Genomic DNA, 12,512 nt, shown 5'->3' with positions numbered 1-12,512 from the left:
AGCTCAACAACTCTGAGCTGAAATTCCTCGAGTAGCCAACACTTGCTGCAGATGTGTTCACCGTGGATGACACCGGCGTCCACCAGCTCCCACATACTACAGCTACAACACATCGCCTGCCCAGCCAGCTCTATTCCATTTAATTAATTAATTTGGATGTTAAATATTTTAGAAGTGAATTTCTTAACTGTACTCTTCAGCTGTAATAACATCTCTTGATTTAAACCACTTGGCCAAAAAGAGACAGGGAAGAGATACCCACCAATCACCTACCTGTTTTCCTGTGACATCACACTTTGGCTCTGATAGGTAGAAGGGGCTCTCTGCCACCGGTTTGCATCTCCTTGCACCACTGCCCTTCTCAGGACATGGACAATTACTTGCCAATCAGCTTCTTCCCCTGAACTGTGGAGGCTGAAAAAGCAAAAAAGAAAAGAAAGAGACCAAAGAGCACCACCTCCCTCAGTCAGTAAAACCCCTCACGCAACTCACAGCCTTACTCTCTGTCCAAATAGCACAATTCTAATTCATTATTAAATTACACTAACAGAAACCTTACTAGGACCTTACCATTCACAAGGCAGCTATTTGAGGGTTTAAAAAGAAAATAACTTTTTTTCTGATTTTCTTTTAGCTGTTTATAGGCAATAACAGCTGTTACTTACAAACCAGTCAGCGTACAGATTTCCCGTGATGTCACTAAGTTTTTTTTGAACTCAACGCGCGCTGACACAGTCGGCGAGGGAGAGAGACTGCTGTCTTCTGCTCAGCTCCCAGGTGAGTAAGGGCCTCGAACCCCGGTCTTGATTTTATAGCTCCCGCTTGGGCTTGTTTTCTCCCAAGTCCGCTGTCTGCCGCTCCGCTGCACTCCCAGGTGAGCTTGGCCAACATTTATTGCCCGTCCCTAATTGCCCTTGAGAAGGTGGTGGTGAGCTGCCTTCTTGAACCACTGCAGTCCATGTGGGGTAGGTACACCCACTGTGCTGTTAGGAAGGGAGTTCCAGGATTTTGACCCAGCGACAGTGAAGGAACGGCGATATAGTTCCATGTCAGGATGGTGTGTGACTTGGAGGGGAACTTGCAGATAGTGGTGTTCTCCTGCATTTGATGCCCTTGCCCTTCTAGTTGGTAGAGATCACGGGTTTGGAAGGTGCTGTCTAAGGAGCCTTATGCATTGCTGCAGTGCATCTTGCAGATGGTACACACTGCTGCCACTGTGCGTCAGTGGAGGGGTGAATGTTTGTAGATGGGGTGCCAGTCAAGTGGGCCTGCTTTGTCCTGGATGGTGTCGAGCTTCTTGAGTGTTGTTGGAGCTGCATCCATCCAGGCAAGTGGAGAGTATTCCATCTCCCTGACTTGTGCCTTGTAGATGGTGGACAGGTTTTGGGGAGTCAGGAGGTGAGTTACTCGCCTCAGGATTTCTCGCCTCTGACCTGTTTTTGTAGCCACGGTATTTATATGACTACTCCAGTTCAGTTTCTGGTCAGTAATAGCCCCCAGGATGTTGATAGTGGGGGATTCAGCGATGGTAATGCCATTGAATGTCAAGGGGAGGTGGTTAGATTCTCTCTTGTTGGAGATGGTCATTGCCTGGCACTTGTGTGGTGCGAATGTTACTTGCCACTTATCAGCCCAAACCTGGATACTGTCCAGGTCTTGCTGCATTTTTACACGGACTGCTTCAGTATCTGAGGAGTCGTGAATGGTGTTGAATGTTGTGCAATCATCAGCGAACATCCCCACTTCTGACCTTATATGCTCTCCTCGCTGTTGCTTCCCAGTTCTTCTCCCATTTCCACCAATTCCGAATCTCAACAAAGGACAGGATCAAAGCCACCCAGAATGCCCCGCACCTGGCCCTGGGGAGCAAGCGCACTGTGACCTGCCCATATTTACATGGCTGGTCCAGTTACGTTTCAGGTCAATGATAATGCCCCAAGGACATTAATGCAGCAGTTCCTCAGGACAGTGTCCTTGGCACAGCCACATTCAGCTGCTTCAGCATTGACTTCCCCTTCATCATAAGGTCAGAAATGGGGAGGTTCATGATGATTTCAGAGTGTTCAGTACCATTCGCAACTGCTGAGATACTGCAGCAGTCTGTGTCCATAAGCACCTCGACCTGGACCCCATTCAGGCTTCAGTTGATAAGTGGCAAATAACATTTGTGCCACACAAATACCAGGCAATGACCATCTCCAACAAGTGAGAATCTGACCATCTCCCCTTGATGCCAATGACATGACCATCACTGAAACCCCTACCAGAGTTTTTCCTCATTTAACTGATGAAATTTTGAAGCCCTCCCTCAGATCTCCAATTGCTCTAATGAAAAGAGCCCCAGTTTCTCCAATCTCTCCTGATAACTAAAGCCTCTCTTCCCTGGTATCATCTCAGTGAATCCCTTCTGCACCCTCTCCATGGCCTTGAGATCCTTCTTGGTGTAAGATCCCAAAACTTGACCCAATATTCTAACTGCAGCCTAACCAATGATTTTTACAGGTTTACATGACCTCTGTGCTGTTGTACTCTACTGCAGAGACAGTGGTGTAGTGGTAAAGTCACTGAACTAGTAAACAAAAGGTCCAGGCGACTGCCCTGAGGACACTGGTTCAAATCGCTTCAAAGCAAATGGTGGAATTTGAATTCAATTAATCAATAAAAATCTGGAATTGAAAGCTAGTCTCAGTCATGGTGCCATGTCTATCATCGTTTGTTGTAAAAACCCATTTGGTCCACTCACTTCCTTTAGGGAAGGTAATCTGCCGTACTTACCTGGTCTAAATGTGACTCCAGACCCACAACGATTGGTTGACTTTTAACTGCCCTCTGAAATGGCCCAGTGAGCCACTCGGTTGTCAAGGGCAATAAGGGATGGGTAACAAATGCTGGCCTTATCAGTAATGCCCACATGTCATAAAAGAATAAAAAACCCTAATTATAAAACCTAGGATCCCACGTACTTTCAACCACTCCCTTCTAGGTTTTAGAGATGTTAATTTACATTACTAAAATATAATGGCATCAAATGTCTGGTATATGTGTATAATGGGAAAGAGAAGTTTAGTCTGAGTTGGAAACTCAAACAGATGCTTCACTACAGACAGGTCACCACGGCAACACTGATAAGACATTCCATTCCCACAGAATCGACTCATTGAAAACTAGTCAGATCAGAAAACAGTTTGTCTGTTATTAACCACAATATCAACTGAAAGCAGAGTGAGGAATAGAGTGGATCAGATGACAATGTGTGATGTTTATACCTGTAATTGTGAAATTATAAGAAATTATAGAATTAACAGTGGGCAGGGTAGTTTAGGGATAAGGAAAAATTACTGAAGAAAAGTAACTGCTGGGAACCAGGGAATGTGTCCTTGTAAATCACAGATCAGAGAAATTCCAGCTGTCTTTTCCTCACTTCCTGACAAAACCCAGCAGAGAAGACAAAGAGTCAGGGTCCAGAGCTGGATCACTACAGGGTATAAAAGTGAAGGGATACTGATGGAAGGGGGCAGTCGGGACTGGAGACACCGGGGATCAAGCTCAGGGTGCCTGAGGTTCCATCCAGTGGGCTGACCTTGTGTAAGTGACTGTGGACACGGGGGACTTGCATGTTTACTCTGATTGATGGATCAATATAAGATAGAGCAGAGGACAGAGAATCTGCTCAGCTTATGTTTCTTAAGTATTGAAGTTCCTGAGTTTCAAACCTGCTAATTAATAAGACAAGATGTTAGTTAGAATCTTACACCTCTTTCCTGTTCTGCTGCTCCACTCCTTTTAAACTTTTACCATTTAATGTACACTTCCTTCCTCTCAATATCATGTCGCATTTCTATGTGAAAAATTTCATCTGACATCTACCTGTCCCATTTACTCGCCTGTGTATTCACACTGAGCCACTTAAATTCCTCTTCATAGTTCCCCATATTAAAGACATCTGGAGATTTTGATCGTGTGCCCATGTATCCAAGCCTGGATCATTTCTCCATATTGAGAAGAGTAATGGTCTAAACACTGACCCTGGGGGAACACCACTGATTCCATCCCTTCACTCTGAAGAACATCCATTAACCACTACTCTGTTTTCTGCCCTTTACCCAACGTCCATTCCACATTGCCCCATTCCCCCTAATACCATGAGTTTTAATTTTATCAACAATCCTCCCGCCCGGCACCTTATCAAACACCTTTTGACAATCCATCTGAACAACATCCACTGCATTTCCTGTCTTGCTACACTGTGTTATTCCCTCACATAATCCCTGCTGTCTGTCCTGAATGAATCCATTTCACTAACAGATGTTGAAATGTTTTCTCCACACCCAAAGGGTTTCATCTGTTTAAAGCCACAACAGAAAAGGGCCAGTTTGCTCCTGGAGTGATATCAGGTTTGAAAATGATGCAGAGTTTCAGCCAATGAGGGAGATCCAGGCTCAGGCTCAGCCCCGCCCAATGGGTGCCACAGGCCCTGGCCCTCGCTATCTCTGGTTGGAGGACCAGCTACCTGTCTGACCTAATGGTCAGAGCTCCCGTCAATCACCCGGGCCGTTGGAGTGCTTGTAAATAAAGGAGAAATAACTCAGTATTTTTGGGAGGTTGGTTTGTTGAACAAATCTCTCCCTGATTTTACTGAGACTCTTTTCCGTTTCCCAGCTGCTGTAAACACTGGCTGTAAAGGGACCGGAATGTCAGGAGACTCCACATTGCTGGCTGCTCATGTGTAAGTGATCTCCTATCAGATTAATATGCTTCTGCTGTGTGTGTGTTTAATAAAGTGCCTGAAAGCCTCACTGTAACATTCTCACATATCCCAGCTGCGGTGTAATGTCCGTGCTGAGTGCTTCCTGTCCGATATCCCCATTGTCAAATTCAATGAGCAATCCCATCTCCAAAGGGAAACAACTCCTTAAAGCAGCTCATTTCTCACTGTGAATGGGTCGAATGAAAATCTTTAACAACAGCCGATGTTTCACAACGGGTGACCACACCAGACCGAAGGACATTGGTGGACTTTAATGGGCTGTCTGAGTCACTGGGCGACAGGAGGCTATTCTTAACAGAAGGAGAACTGCTCACAGCAAACAGACTGTCCATGGTCCACTCTAACCCCCACCCTCCCTCTCTCTGTCACTATGGACACTGCTGCAGCAATTGCTCCTCTGACGTTTCCTCTCCTGTCCCTCCTATACCCCTAATATGCATCCCTCCCACTACATCTTCACTGTGCTGGAATCCATACCAATCTCCTCATCTGCTCCTTGTTCTGTCCTGGGATCCTGAAACTACTCAACTCAGTCTTCCCTTCCTGATGTCTACATGCTCTAAAATTGAAACCTGCTGTCCCTCAGTCCCTATTCCTTGATTTACCTCCTGTTCTCCCCTCCCGTTTCCCCCTTGGTTTTGTTCCACACTCTGGGCCTTGGCCCTTCCCCTGGGATTCTCAGTATGAACAGGATGGGATGTATTTTGAGACAGGATATCCCAGCTCTCCACCCTGGGATTCTCAGTATGAACAGAGAGTGATGTGTTTTGAGACAGGATGTCCCAGCTCTCCACCCTGGGATTCTCAGTATGAACAGGGTGGGATGTGTTTTGAGACAGGATGTCCCAGCTCTCCACCCTGGGATTCTCAGTATGAACAGGGTGGGATGTGTTTTGAGACAGGATGTCCCAGCTCTCCACCCTGGGATTCTCAGTATGAACAGGGTGGGATGTGTTTTGAGACAGGATGTCCCAGCTCTCCACCTTGGCATTCTCAGTGTGAACAGGGTGGGATGTGTTTTGAGACAGGATGTCCCAGCTCTCCACTCTGGGATTCTCAGTATGAACAGGGTGGGATGTGTTTTGAGACAGGATGTCCCAGCTCTCCACCCTGGGATTCTCAGTATGAACAGTGTGGGATGTGTTTTGAGACAGGATGTCTCAGCTCTCCACCCTGGGATTCTCAGTATGAACAGAGTGGGATGTGTTTTGAGACAGGATGTCTCAGCTCCCCACTCTGGGATTCTCAGTGTGAACAGGATGGGATGTATTTTGAGACAGGATATCCCAGCTCTCCACCCTGGAATTCTCAGTATGAACAGGGTGGGATGTGTTTTGAGACAGGATGTCCCAGCTCTCCACCCTGGGATTCTCAGTATGAACAGGGTGGGATGTGTTTTGAGACAGGATGTCTCAGCTCCCCACTCTGGGATTCTCAGTGTGAACAGGATGGGATGTATTTTGAGACAGGATATCCCAGCTCTCCACCCTGGAATTCTCAGTATGAACAGGGTGGGATGTGTTTTGAGACAGGATGTCCCAGCTCTCCACCCTGGGATTCTCAGTATGAACAGGGTGGGATGTGTTTTGAGACAGGATGTCCCAGCTCTGCACCCTGGGATTCTCAGTATGAACAGGGTGGGATGTGTTTTGAGACAGGATGTCCCAGCTCTGCACCCCGGGATTCTCAGTACTTTAGTGGGACAACTCAGTCACCACACGAGGAGACTCAGGTACAGGTTTTGAACGTTTATTCAAGCGTACGCAGGGAGAGACTATCTCAGGCAGTCCGAGCTTGCACTCTAATTTTACTCTCAAAGTTGCATACACTCTTTGTCACGTAGCCTTATGATGACACAGTTTTATTCATATCAGTGCTCCGCAGATGTCTCCGGTCTTAGTCTTGTTTGACATTAGCCAGGCATTGTTGTGTGACCTTCCACAACTTGCTGATTGTGCAGCCTAGACCGCATCCCAGTTTCCAACACTCACTCCCTAACCTTGCCACCATCCTAGCAGCTTGTTTGTCTTTTTTTTTAAATCCTGACTGGAGTACATTCTGCTGAGTTGCCTTTTTAAATCACATGTAATTTCTTCTTAACCCCTTCAGTCCCCCCCTTTGGCCCTTGGCCTAGCCCAAGATGACCAATGAATCTCTCACTGATGCATACAATCCCATTTGTTCTCTGCCACTCATAGATACTGGCCAGGTATCGAGTTTAGGAGCGCAAAGGCAATTGACTACATCATCTGTATCAGTCGGCCCTGCAGTAAGGGATCATACATAACCTGTCTAGCCCCCATATTCTCATGCCCCCATACTTGATTGCCTTTTCTTGTGTGTCCTCCTGGCCCTGTAAATGGGTGTATCTGTATGTTTGAGCCTCAGTTCCACAGATCCTCCCACCATGTAGAGTCGTCTATCTGTTCAATAGTGTCTTGGTTTGTTGCTGTAACATGTAATCCACTCTATGTATCTGCTGTATCCTCTTGCAAATTTACGCCTATTACTACCTCATCTGTGGACGTCGGTGACTCTTGGTCCAAGGTAAACCCGTATGCAGGCTTCCTGGATTCCTGACGTCACACCGAAGTATGTATGCCCCTCCTCTCTCTGATTCTAACCCCTCTAATCGTGGTACCAACATCCATGGATCCATGGCCCAATCACAAAATATTACATTCATTACAATATTACAATTTTTCCATCATGCATGGACTTAAAGATTCTCCAGCTCTTTATTTACCTGTATCCATCTTGTGAATAGTTCTTTCTAAATATTATTTTCTTAGCCCTTCAACTATCTTTCTGAACTTTAATTTTACTCCCTCTGAATATTACCAATGTGTTTGATTTATCCTGATTATTGTAAAGTAATTTTCTCTATGAAGTATATTTCAGTGCCTTGACAATGTAAAATGTTGTCTCACTCCACTGGTCGCATTAACTATTTCGTGCCATGTTTGTCAAGTAGGTGAACATGTCTGAGACCCGTTCTTCAGTGTTTTTCACCATGCACTTTGAATGTTAGTTGCTCTACCTGCAACAAATCACATCTGCACACTTACAGCGGCATCCCAATATCATGCCACACATTGTCAATTCTGGTGTCTGTCTGAGATCTTTGCTTGCCTCCTCCTGCATGGTGCCGATGTCTCGAGTAGTGGCCAGACTTTCAAAAACTCAGAGGCAAGGATACAAATATCTCCAAGAGAAAACTATCAAATTACCTGTCTTATCTACACTTTCCAGACTTTCACTGTAAAGTTCTCGGCTTCCTGGAAATTCTACACTATATTAATTTTTAACAGTTTGAATTCTAATTTCACCATTGTTTATCCCCCAAACTCCTTTAGCTCTTGTATCAGCCAGATCTAATTGCTAATTCCCATTAATTATAATTATATTTCATTTTGAGCCCTGGAAAACTCCACAGTCCAACATTCATAATATCCCCAAAACAGAAATCAAACATTCCCATTTGATTCCAGGCACTACCATATTTTGGTTGTTTTCTTTCTCTCTATCTTCGATGGCATTTTAATTTCTCAAAAGTAACTTGCTAAATTACACGGGATTTTCAACAACTCAAATTATTCCGAATTCAAATAACAGTGTTGCTGGGGGTGATGGGTTTTATTAATGTTGCATTTAATATCTCCCCAAAAGAAACTTTGTTTTTATACTTCGAAATTGCCTAGGCTTTTTTTCAGTTTTCTAAAAATTTGATTGTCCCCTTAAACGTCAAAAGAATTCCCCTTTGAGTGCTTTAAATAATGTGTTATGCCTAGACCTGGTGGTATTGCATTTCTTTTTAAACATTAAAGACAGAAGTGCTTGCAACTATCTCTCCTTCTCAAGCACTTTGTCTCATAGATAACAAATAAAAGTTTTTGAAAGGGCAAAGCCTATAGTCCAAATTGTGACTCTGCTGTGACATTTGATGTCTGCAATTAGGTTCTTGAATTCTTAAAGCTGTTGGACCTCTTGCTGTGGCCTCAGTTCTCATGTGGCCTTGGAAACTATTGTCACCTGTTTAAAATAAAAACACAAAAAACCCATTATGGGTCTGCCCTGAAGCCCAATGGGTTAATTTGTCCAATTATATCTCAGTTTAGAAATTTCAAATTTAATAATCAGCAGGAAGGTTCCTTCAAATACACAAGGAAATAGGAAACTGCCAGACTGGAAATATAGGGTTCCTTTTCAAGAGAAAGATATGAGGTGTCTTCTTCTGGCAGGTGAGAAGCAACTGTCTTTTTTTTTTACAGTCCAAATTGAAACTAAAACTTTACAGAAACAAGCATCCTGACCAGCATAAATCATGGCTTGTCACTTCTTCGTAAACATCTCTCCAAGTCAAAAACAACCCCTGCTGGGTTTCTTTTTGAAAACAAGTGCCTTCTCGGAACTCTTTGCAGTTAAAACTCAGTCCAAACCTTCTCATGGCCTCCCTTTTAAAAAAAAAAGTTCCAGCATCTGTGGAATTCTTCAATTTTAAGATACATTTTCTCAAAATCTAACAAAAAAATGAAAACACTCATAACAATGGATCATATGTTTGGGGGAAAACAAGAGAGTAAAGAATGTTCCAGATGAACTAGAATTGTCTGTTCTGAATTTTGATCCTGGACTGGCAGTGAAGACTTTTGTAAACTCCTTTTACAGGGTAATCAAAGGGGAGAATTTACAAGTGGGAAACACAAATCAAACATCACACCAGAATCTGACTGGATTTATCAGGATCTGAATATCATCGGCCTTTGAATGTGGAAGGAGAAATGTTTGTCTGTTCTGTCTGTGGGAAATGATTTCAAACATCAGTGTGACTGGAAAAGCACCGAGACACACACACGTTCCAGTGACTGAGTGTGTAACTGGTTAAAGCTCTTTCCACAGCCTGAAAAAACATCACACCGTTCACAGCGGGGAGAAACGGTACATGTGTTCTGTGTGTGGACGAGGTTTCATCTGATCATCAAATCTGGAGAGACACAAGGACACCCTCACCATGGAGAAACCATGGAAATGTTGGGATTGTGGGAAGGGATTCAATTGTCCATCCAAGTTGGAAACTCATCGACGCACGCACACTGGGGAGAGGCCATTCACCTGCGCCTTGTGTGGGAAGGGATTCACTCAGTCATCCAACTTACAGACACCACCAAGTTCACTGTGGGGAAAGACCGTTCACCTGCACTGAGTGTGGGAAGGGATTTATTTGTTCATCACACCTACTGACTCACCAGCGGGTTCACACTGGGGAGAGGCCATTCACCTGCTCCGAGTGTGGAAAGGGATTCACCTGTTCGTCTGACGTGTTGACACACCAGAGAGTTCACACTGACGAGAGACCTTTCAAGTGCTCTCACTGTGGGTCTGGGTTCAGGCGATCATTTCACCTCACTGTACACCAGCGTATCCACACTGGGGAGAGGCCGTTCACCTGCTCCGTCTGTGGGAAGGGATTTGCTCAGTCGGCCAACCTCCTGACACACCAGCAAGTTCACACTGTAGCGAGACCATTTGCCTGCACTGAGTGTGGGAAGGGATTCACCTGTTTGTCCAACCTGCAGAACCACCAGCTTGTTCACACTGATGAGAGACTTTTCAAGTGCTCTCACTGCGGGGCTAGGTTCAGGCGATCATCTCACCTCACTGAACACCAGCGTATTCACACTGGCGAGAGGTCATTCACCTGCTCCGTGTGTGGAAAGGGATTTGCTCGTTCGTCCGACTTACTGAAACACCAGCGAGTTCACACGGGGGAGAGACCGTTCACCTGCTCGGAGTGTGGGAAGAGATTTGCTCGTTCATTCACCCTGCTGACGCACCAGCGAGTTCACACTGGAGAGAAGCCATTCACCTGCTCTGTGTGTGGGAAGAGATTCACTCAACCATCCACCCTGCTGACACATCAGCGAGTTCACTCTGGAGAGAGGCCGTTTTCCTGCTCCGTGTGTGGGAAGAGATTCAGTTGTTCATCCAACCTGCTAACACACCAGCGAGTTCACAAGTGACTGCGGGGTTTGGATTCTGCTCTTGCTATTAATCACATCCAGGACTGAACCCTGTTCATTCTGATGGTTAAAAAAAGATCTACATGTATACTGCACCTTCCACTACCTCAGGACATGTCAAAGTGTTTTACAGACAATGAAGTAGGATTGAAGTGTAGACACTGTTATAATGTAGGAAACACAGCAGCCAATTGCACACAGCAAACTCTCTGGAGTGGGACTTGAACCCACAACCTTCTGACTGAGAGGTAACACTGGTAACAACTGAGTCACAGTCAGGGTTCAGTTCTGTTGATGTGAACTGGTGTTAGGATCACTGGACCTTGTAACATGATTATATCTTATAGATTGTGAATTTTTTAAAAAGTACACGATGGAATCCAGGAGATCAGCTGACCTCACCTCCACTCCGTAAAAGGTTACCAGGACAACAGAGGGAAAAGATCAAAGACTGTTTTCTGAAGAACAGAGACTACAGCACTAACACCTGATGAACAATGGGTTTCACCCTCCCAGACTTTTGGATTGTAAAACAAGGAGTCAGCCATTGAGAACATGTAAATGAACCGGCAGGTGGTAACACCTGGGGGCAGTGGAAAGGCCAAGTAGCTTTGTGAAACTAGACTTCTGGTCTTTGTATTTTGGAGAAGAACAATCAATCATTGAATTCTAGGACCAGATAAATTTAACCGACTTTCTGGAGAAAAACAGGCTGTAAGGAATCACATGAACCATCACATGAACCATGGCCTCAAGCAGTCTGTAAGAAGAGAACCCATCGTGCTGAGGCCTCACGGGAAGCTGTAAGAGAAGGCAGCCAGCAGGAGAGAGAGAGAGAGAACACCTGCTCTCTGAATATATACAGTGAAAGACTGTGGAAACTTGAACCTTTTTTTTTTGAGAGTCGTAAGTTTGCGGAGGTGTAAAGGGCCCACAGGATTACCGGAAATCACCTTGTCCACAGATGTCCAGGTCAGAAATGCTTGGAGAAGTGAACAAAGGAAAATATTGCTTTTGTTTGAAAAGTCTGGGAGATCCAGTCCATTGAACTGGGAGGAATTTGGGACATTTAACCACAAAGGATTTCATCATCAAAAAGGACTATTTAATGTATCAGTGTGATGTGTTGAATGAGTAAAGTAAATATCTTTGATTGCAATGTGGGGTATCAGCTATTTACAAAGTACTATTTAGCTATTTGGGTATTTCTGTTAGTTTAGTTGTAATAAAAGACTCAAAATGTGAAATCTTGTGTAATTTCTTACATTGGTCTGGAGGTTCATATCTCTTATTTTTCATGTTAATCTCTCTGGAAAGTGGGATTAAACTGGAAACCTCTTTCAGCTGGCACAGAATCAATGGGCTGAATGGCCTCCTATGCTGTAAATTTTCTATGTTTCTATTCTGACAGTTGGGGTTTGTTTCTGCCAATATTGATAAACATAATGTGGCTGGAGTTTAATATTCTGCTAACTGTCAAATAAATCAGCTTTGTTTTAAACACATTGTTGTAGATTTTTGTCTTTCCCACCTGCGTGTTTAGCATCACCTGGCTGGAGCTCAGAAAGGACAATCTGGGGGGAGGATCGTACGGCAGGAACAGAACTTCAGACTGAACACAGTCCGTCAGGATCACACTGAGAGGGACAAACGGCACTTTGGTCTTTCTCGTCTCTCTTCACTGACAGCAACGTCCCCGTGTGGGTTAATCCTGAGGCCTGTAA

At 44.7% G+C, this 12,512-nt stretch overlaps 1 long non-coding RNA gene across 2 annotated transcripts in view; it reads left to right on the top strand.

Annotated features, from left to right (window-relative positions):
- LOC137349305 (uncharacterized) overlaps nt 1-9,766 on the top strand; it is a 35,946-nt gene extending 26,180 nt beyond the window's left edge. The window contains exons 3-5 of one of the 2 annotated variants that reach the window (XR_010969314.1): nt 635-777; nt 4,660-4,726; nt 9,437-9,766. This is a non-coding gene — a long non-coding RNA (uncharacterized lncRNA). The remainder of the gene's footprint in view (nt 1-634; nt 778-4,659; nt 4,727-9,436) is intronic. The other variant, XR_010969313.1, reaches the window with a different exon arrangement.
- The last annotated feature ends 2,746 nt before the right edge of the window (nt 9,767-12,512 follow it).

Source organism: Heterodontus francisci, chromosome 34 (assembly GCF_036365525.1).
Source record: "Heterodontus francisci isolate sHetFra1 chromosome 34, sHetFra1.hap1, whole genome shotgun sequence".
In the NCBI taxonomy this organism is placed as follows: Eukaryota; Metazoa; Chordata; class Chondrichthyes; order Heterodontiformes; family Heterodontidae; genus Heterodontus; species Heterodontus francisci.
Note: the sequence above shows the minus strand (reverse complement) of the source record. Positions and strands in the feature narration are given on the sequence as shown.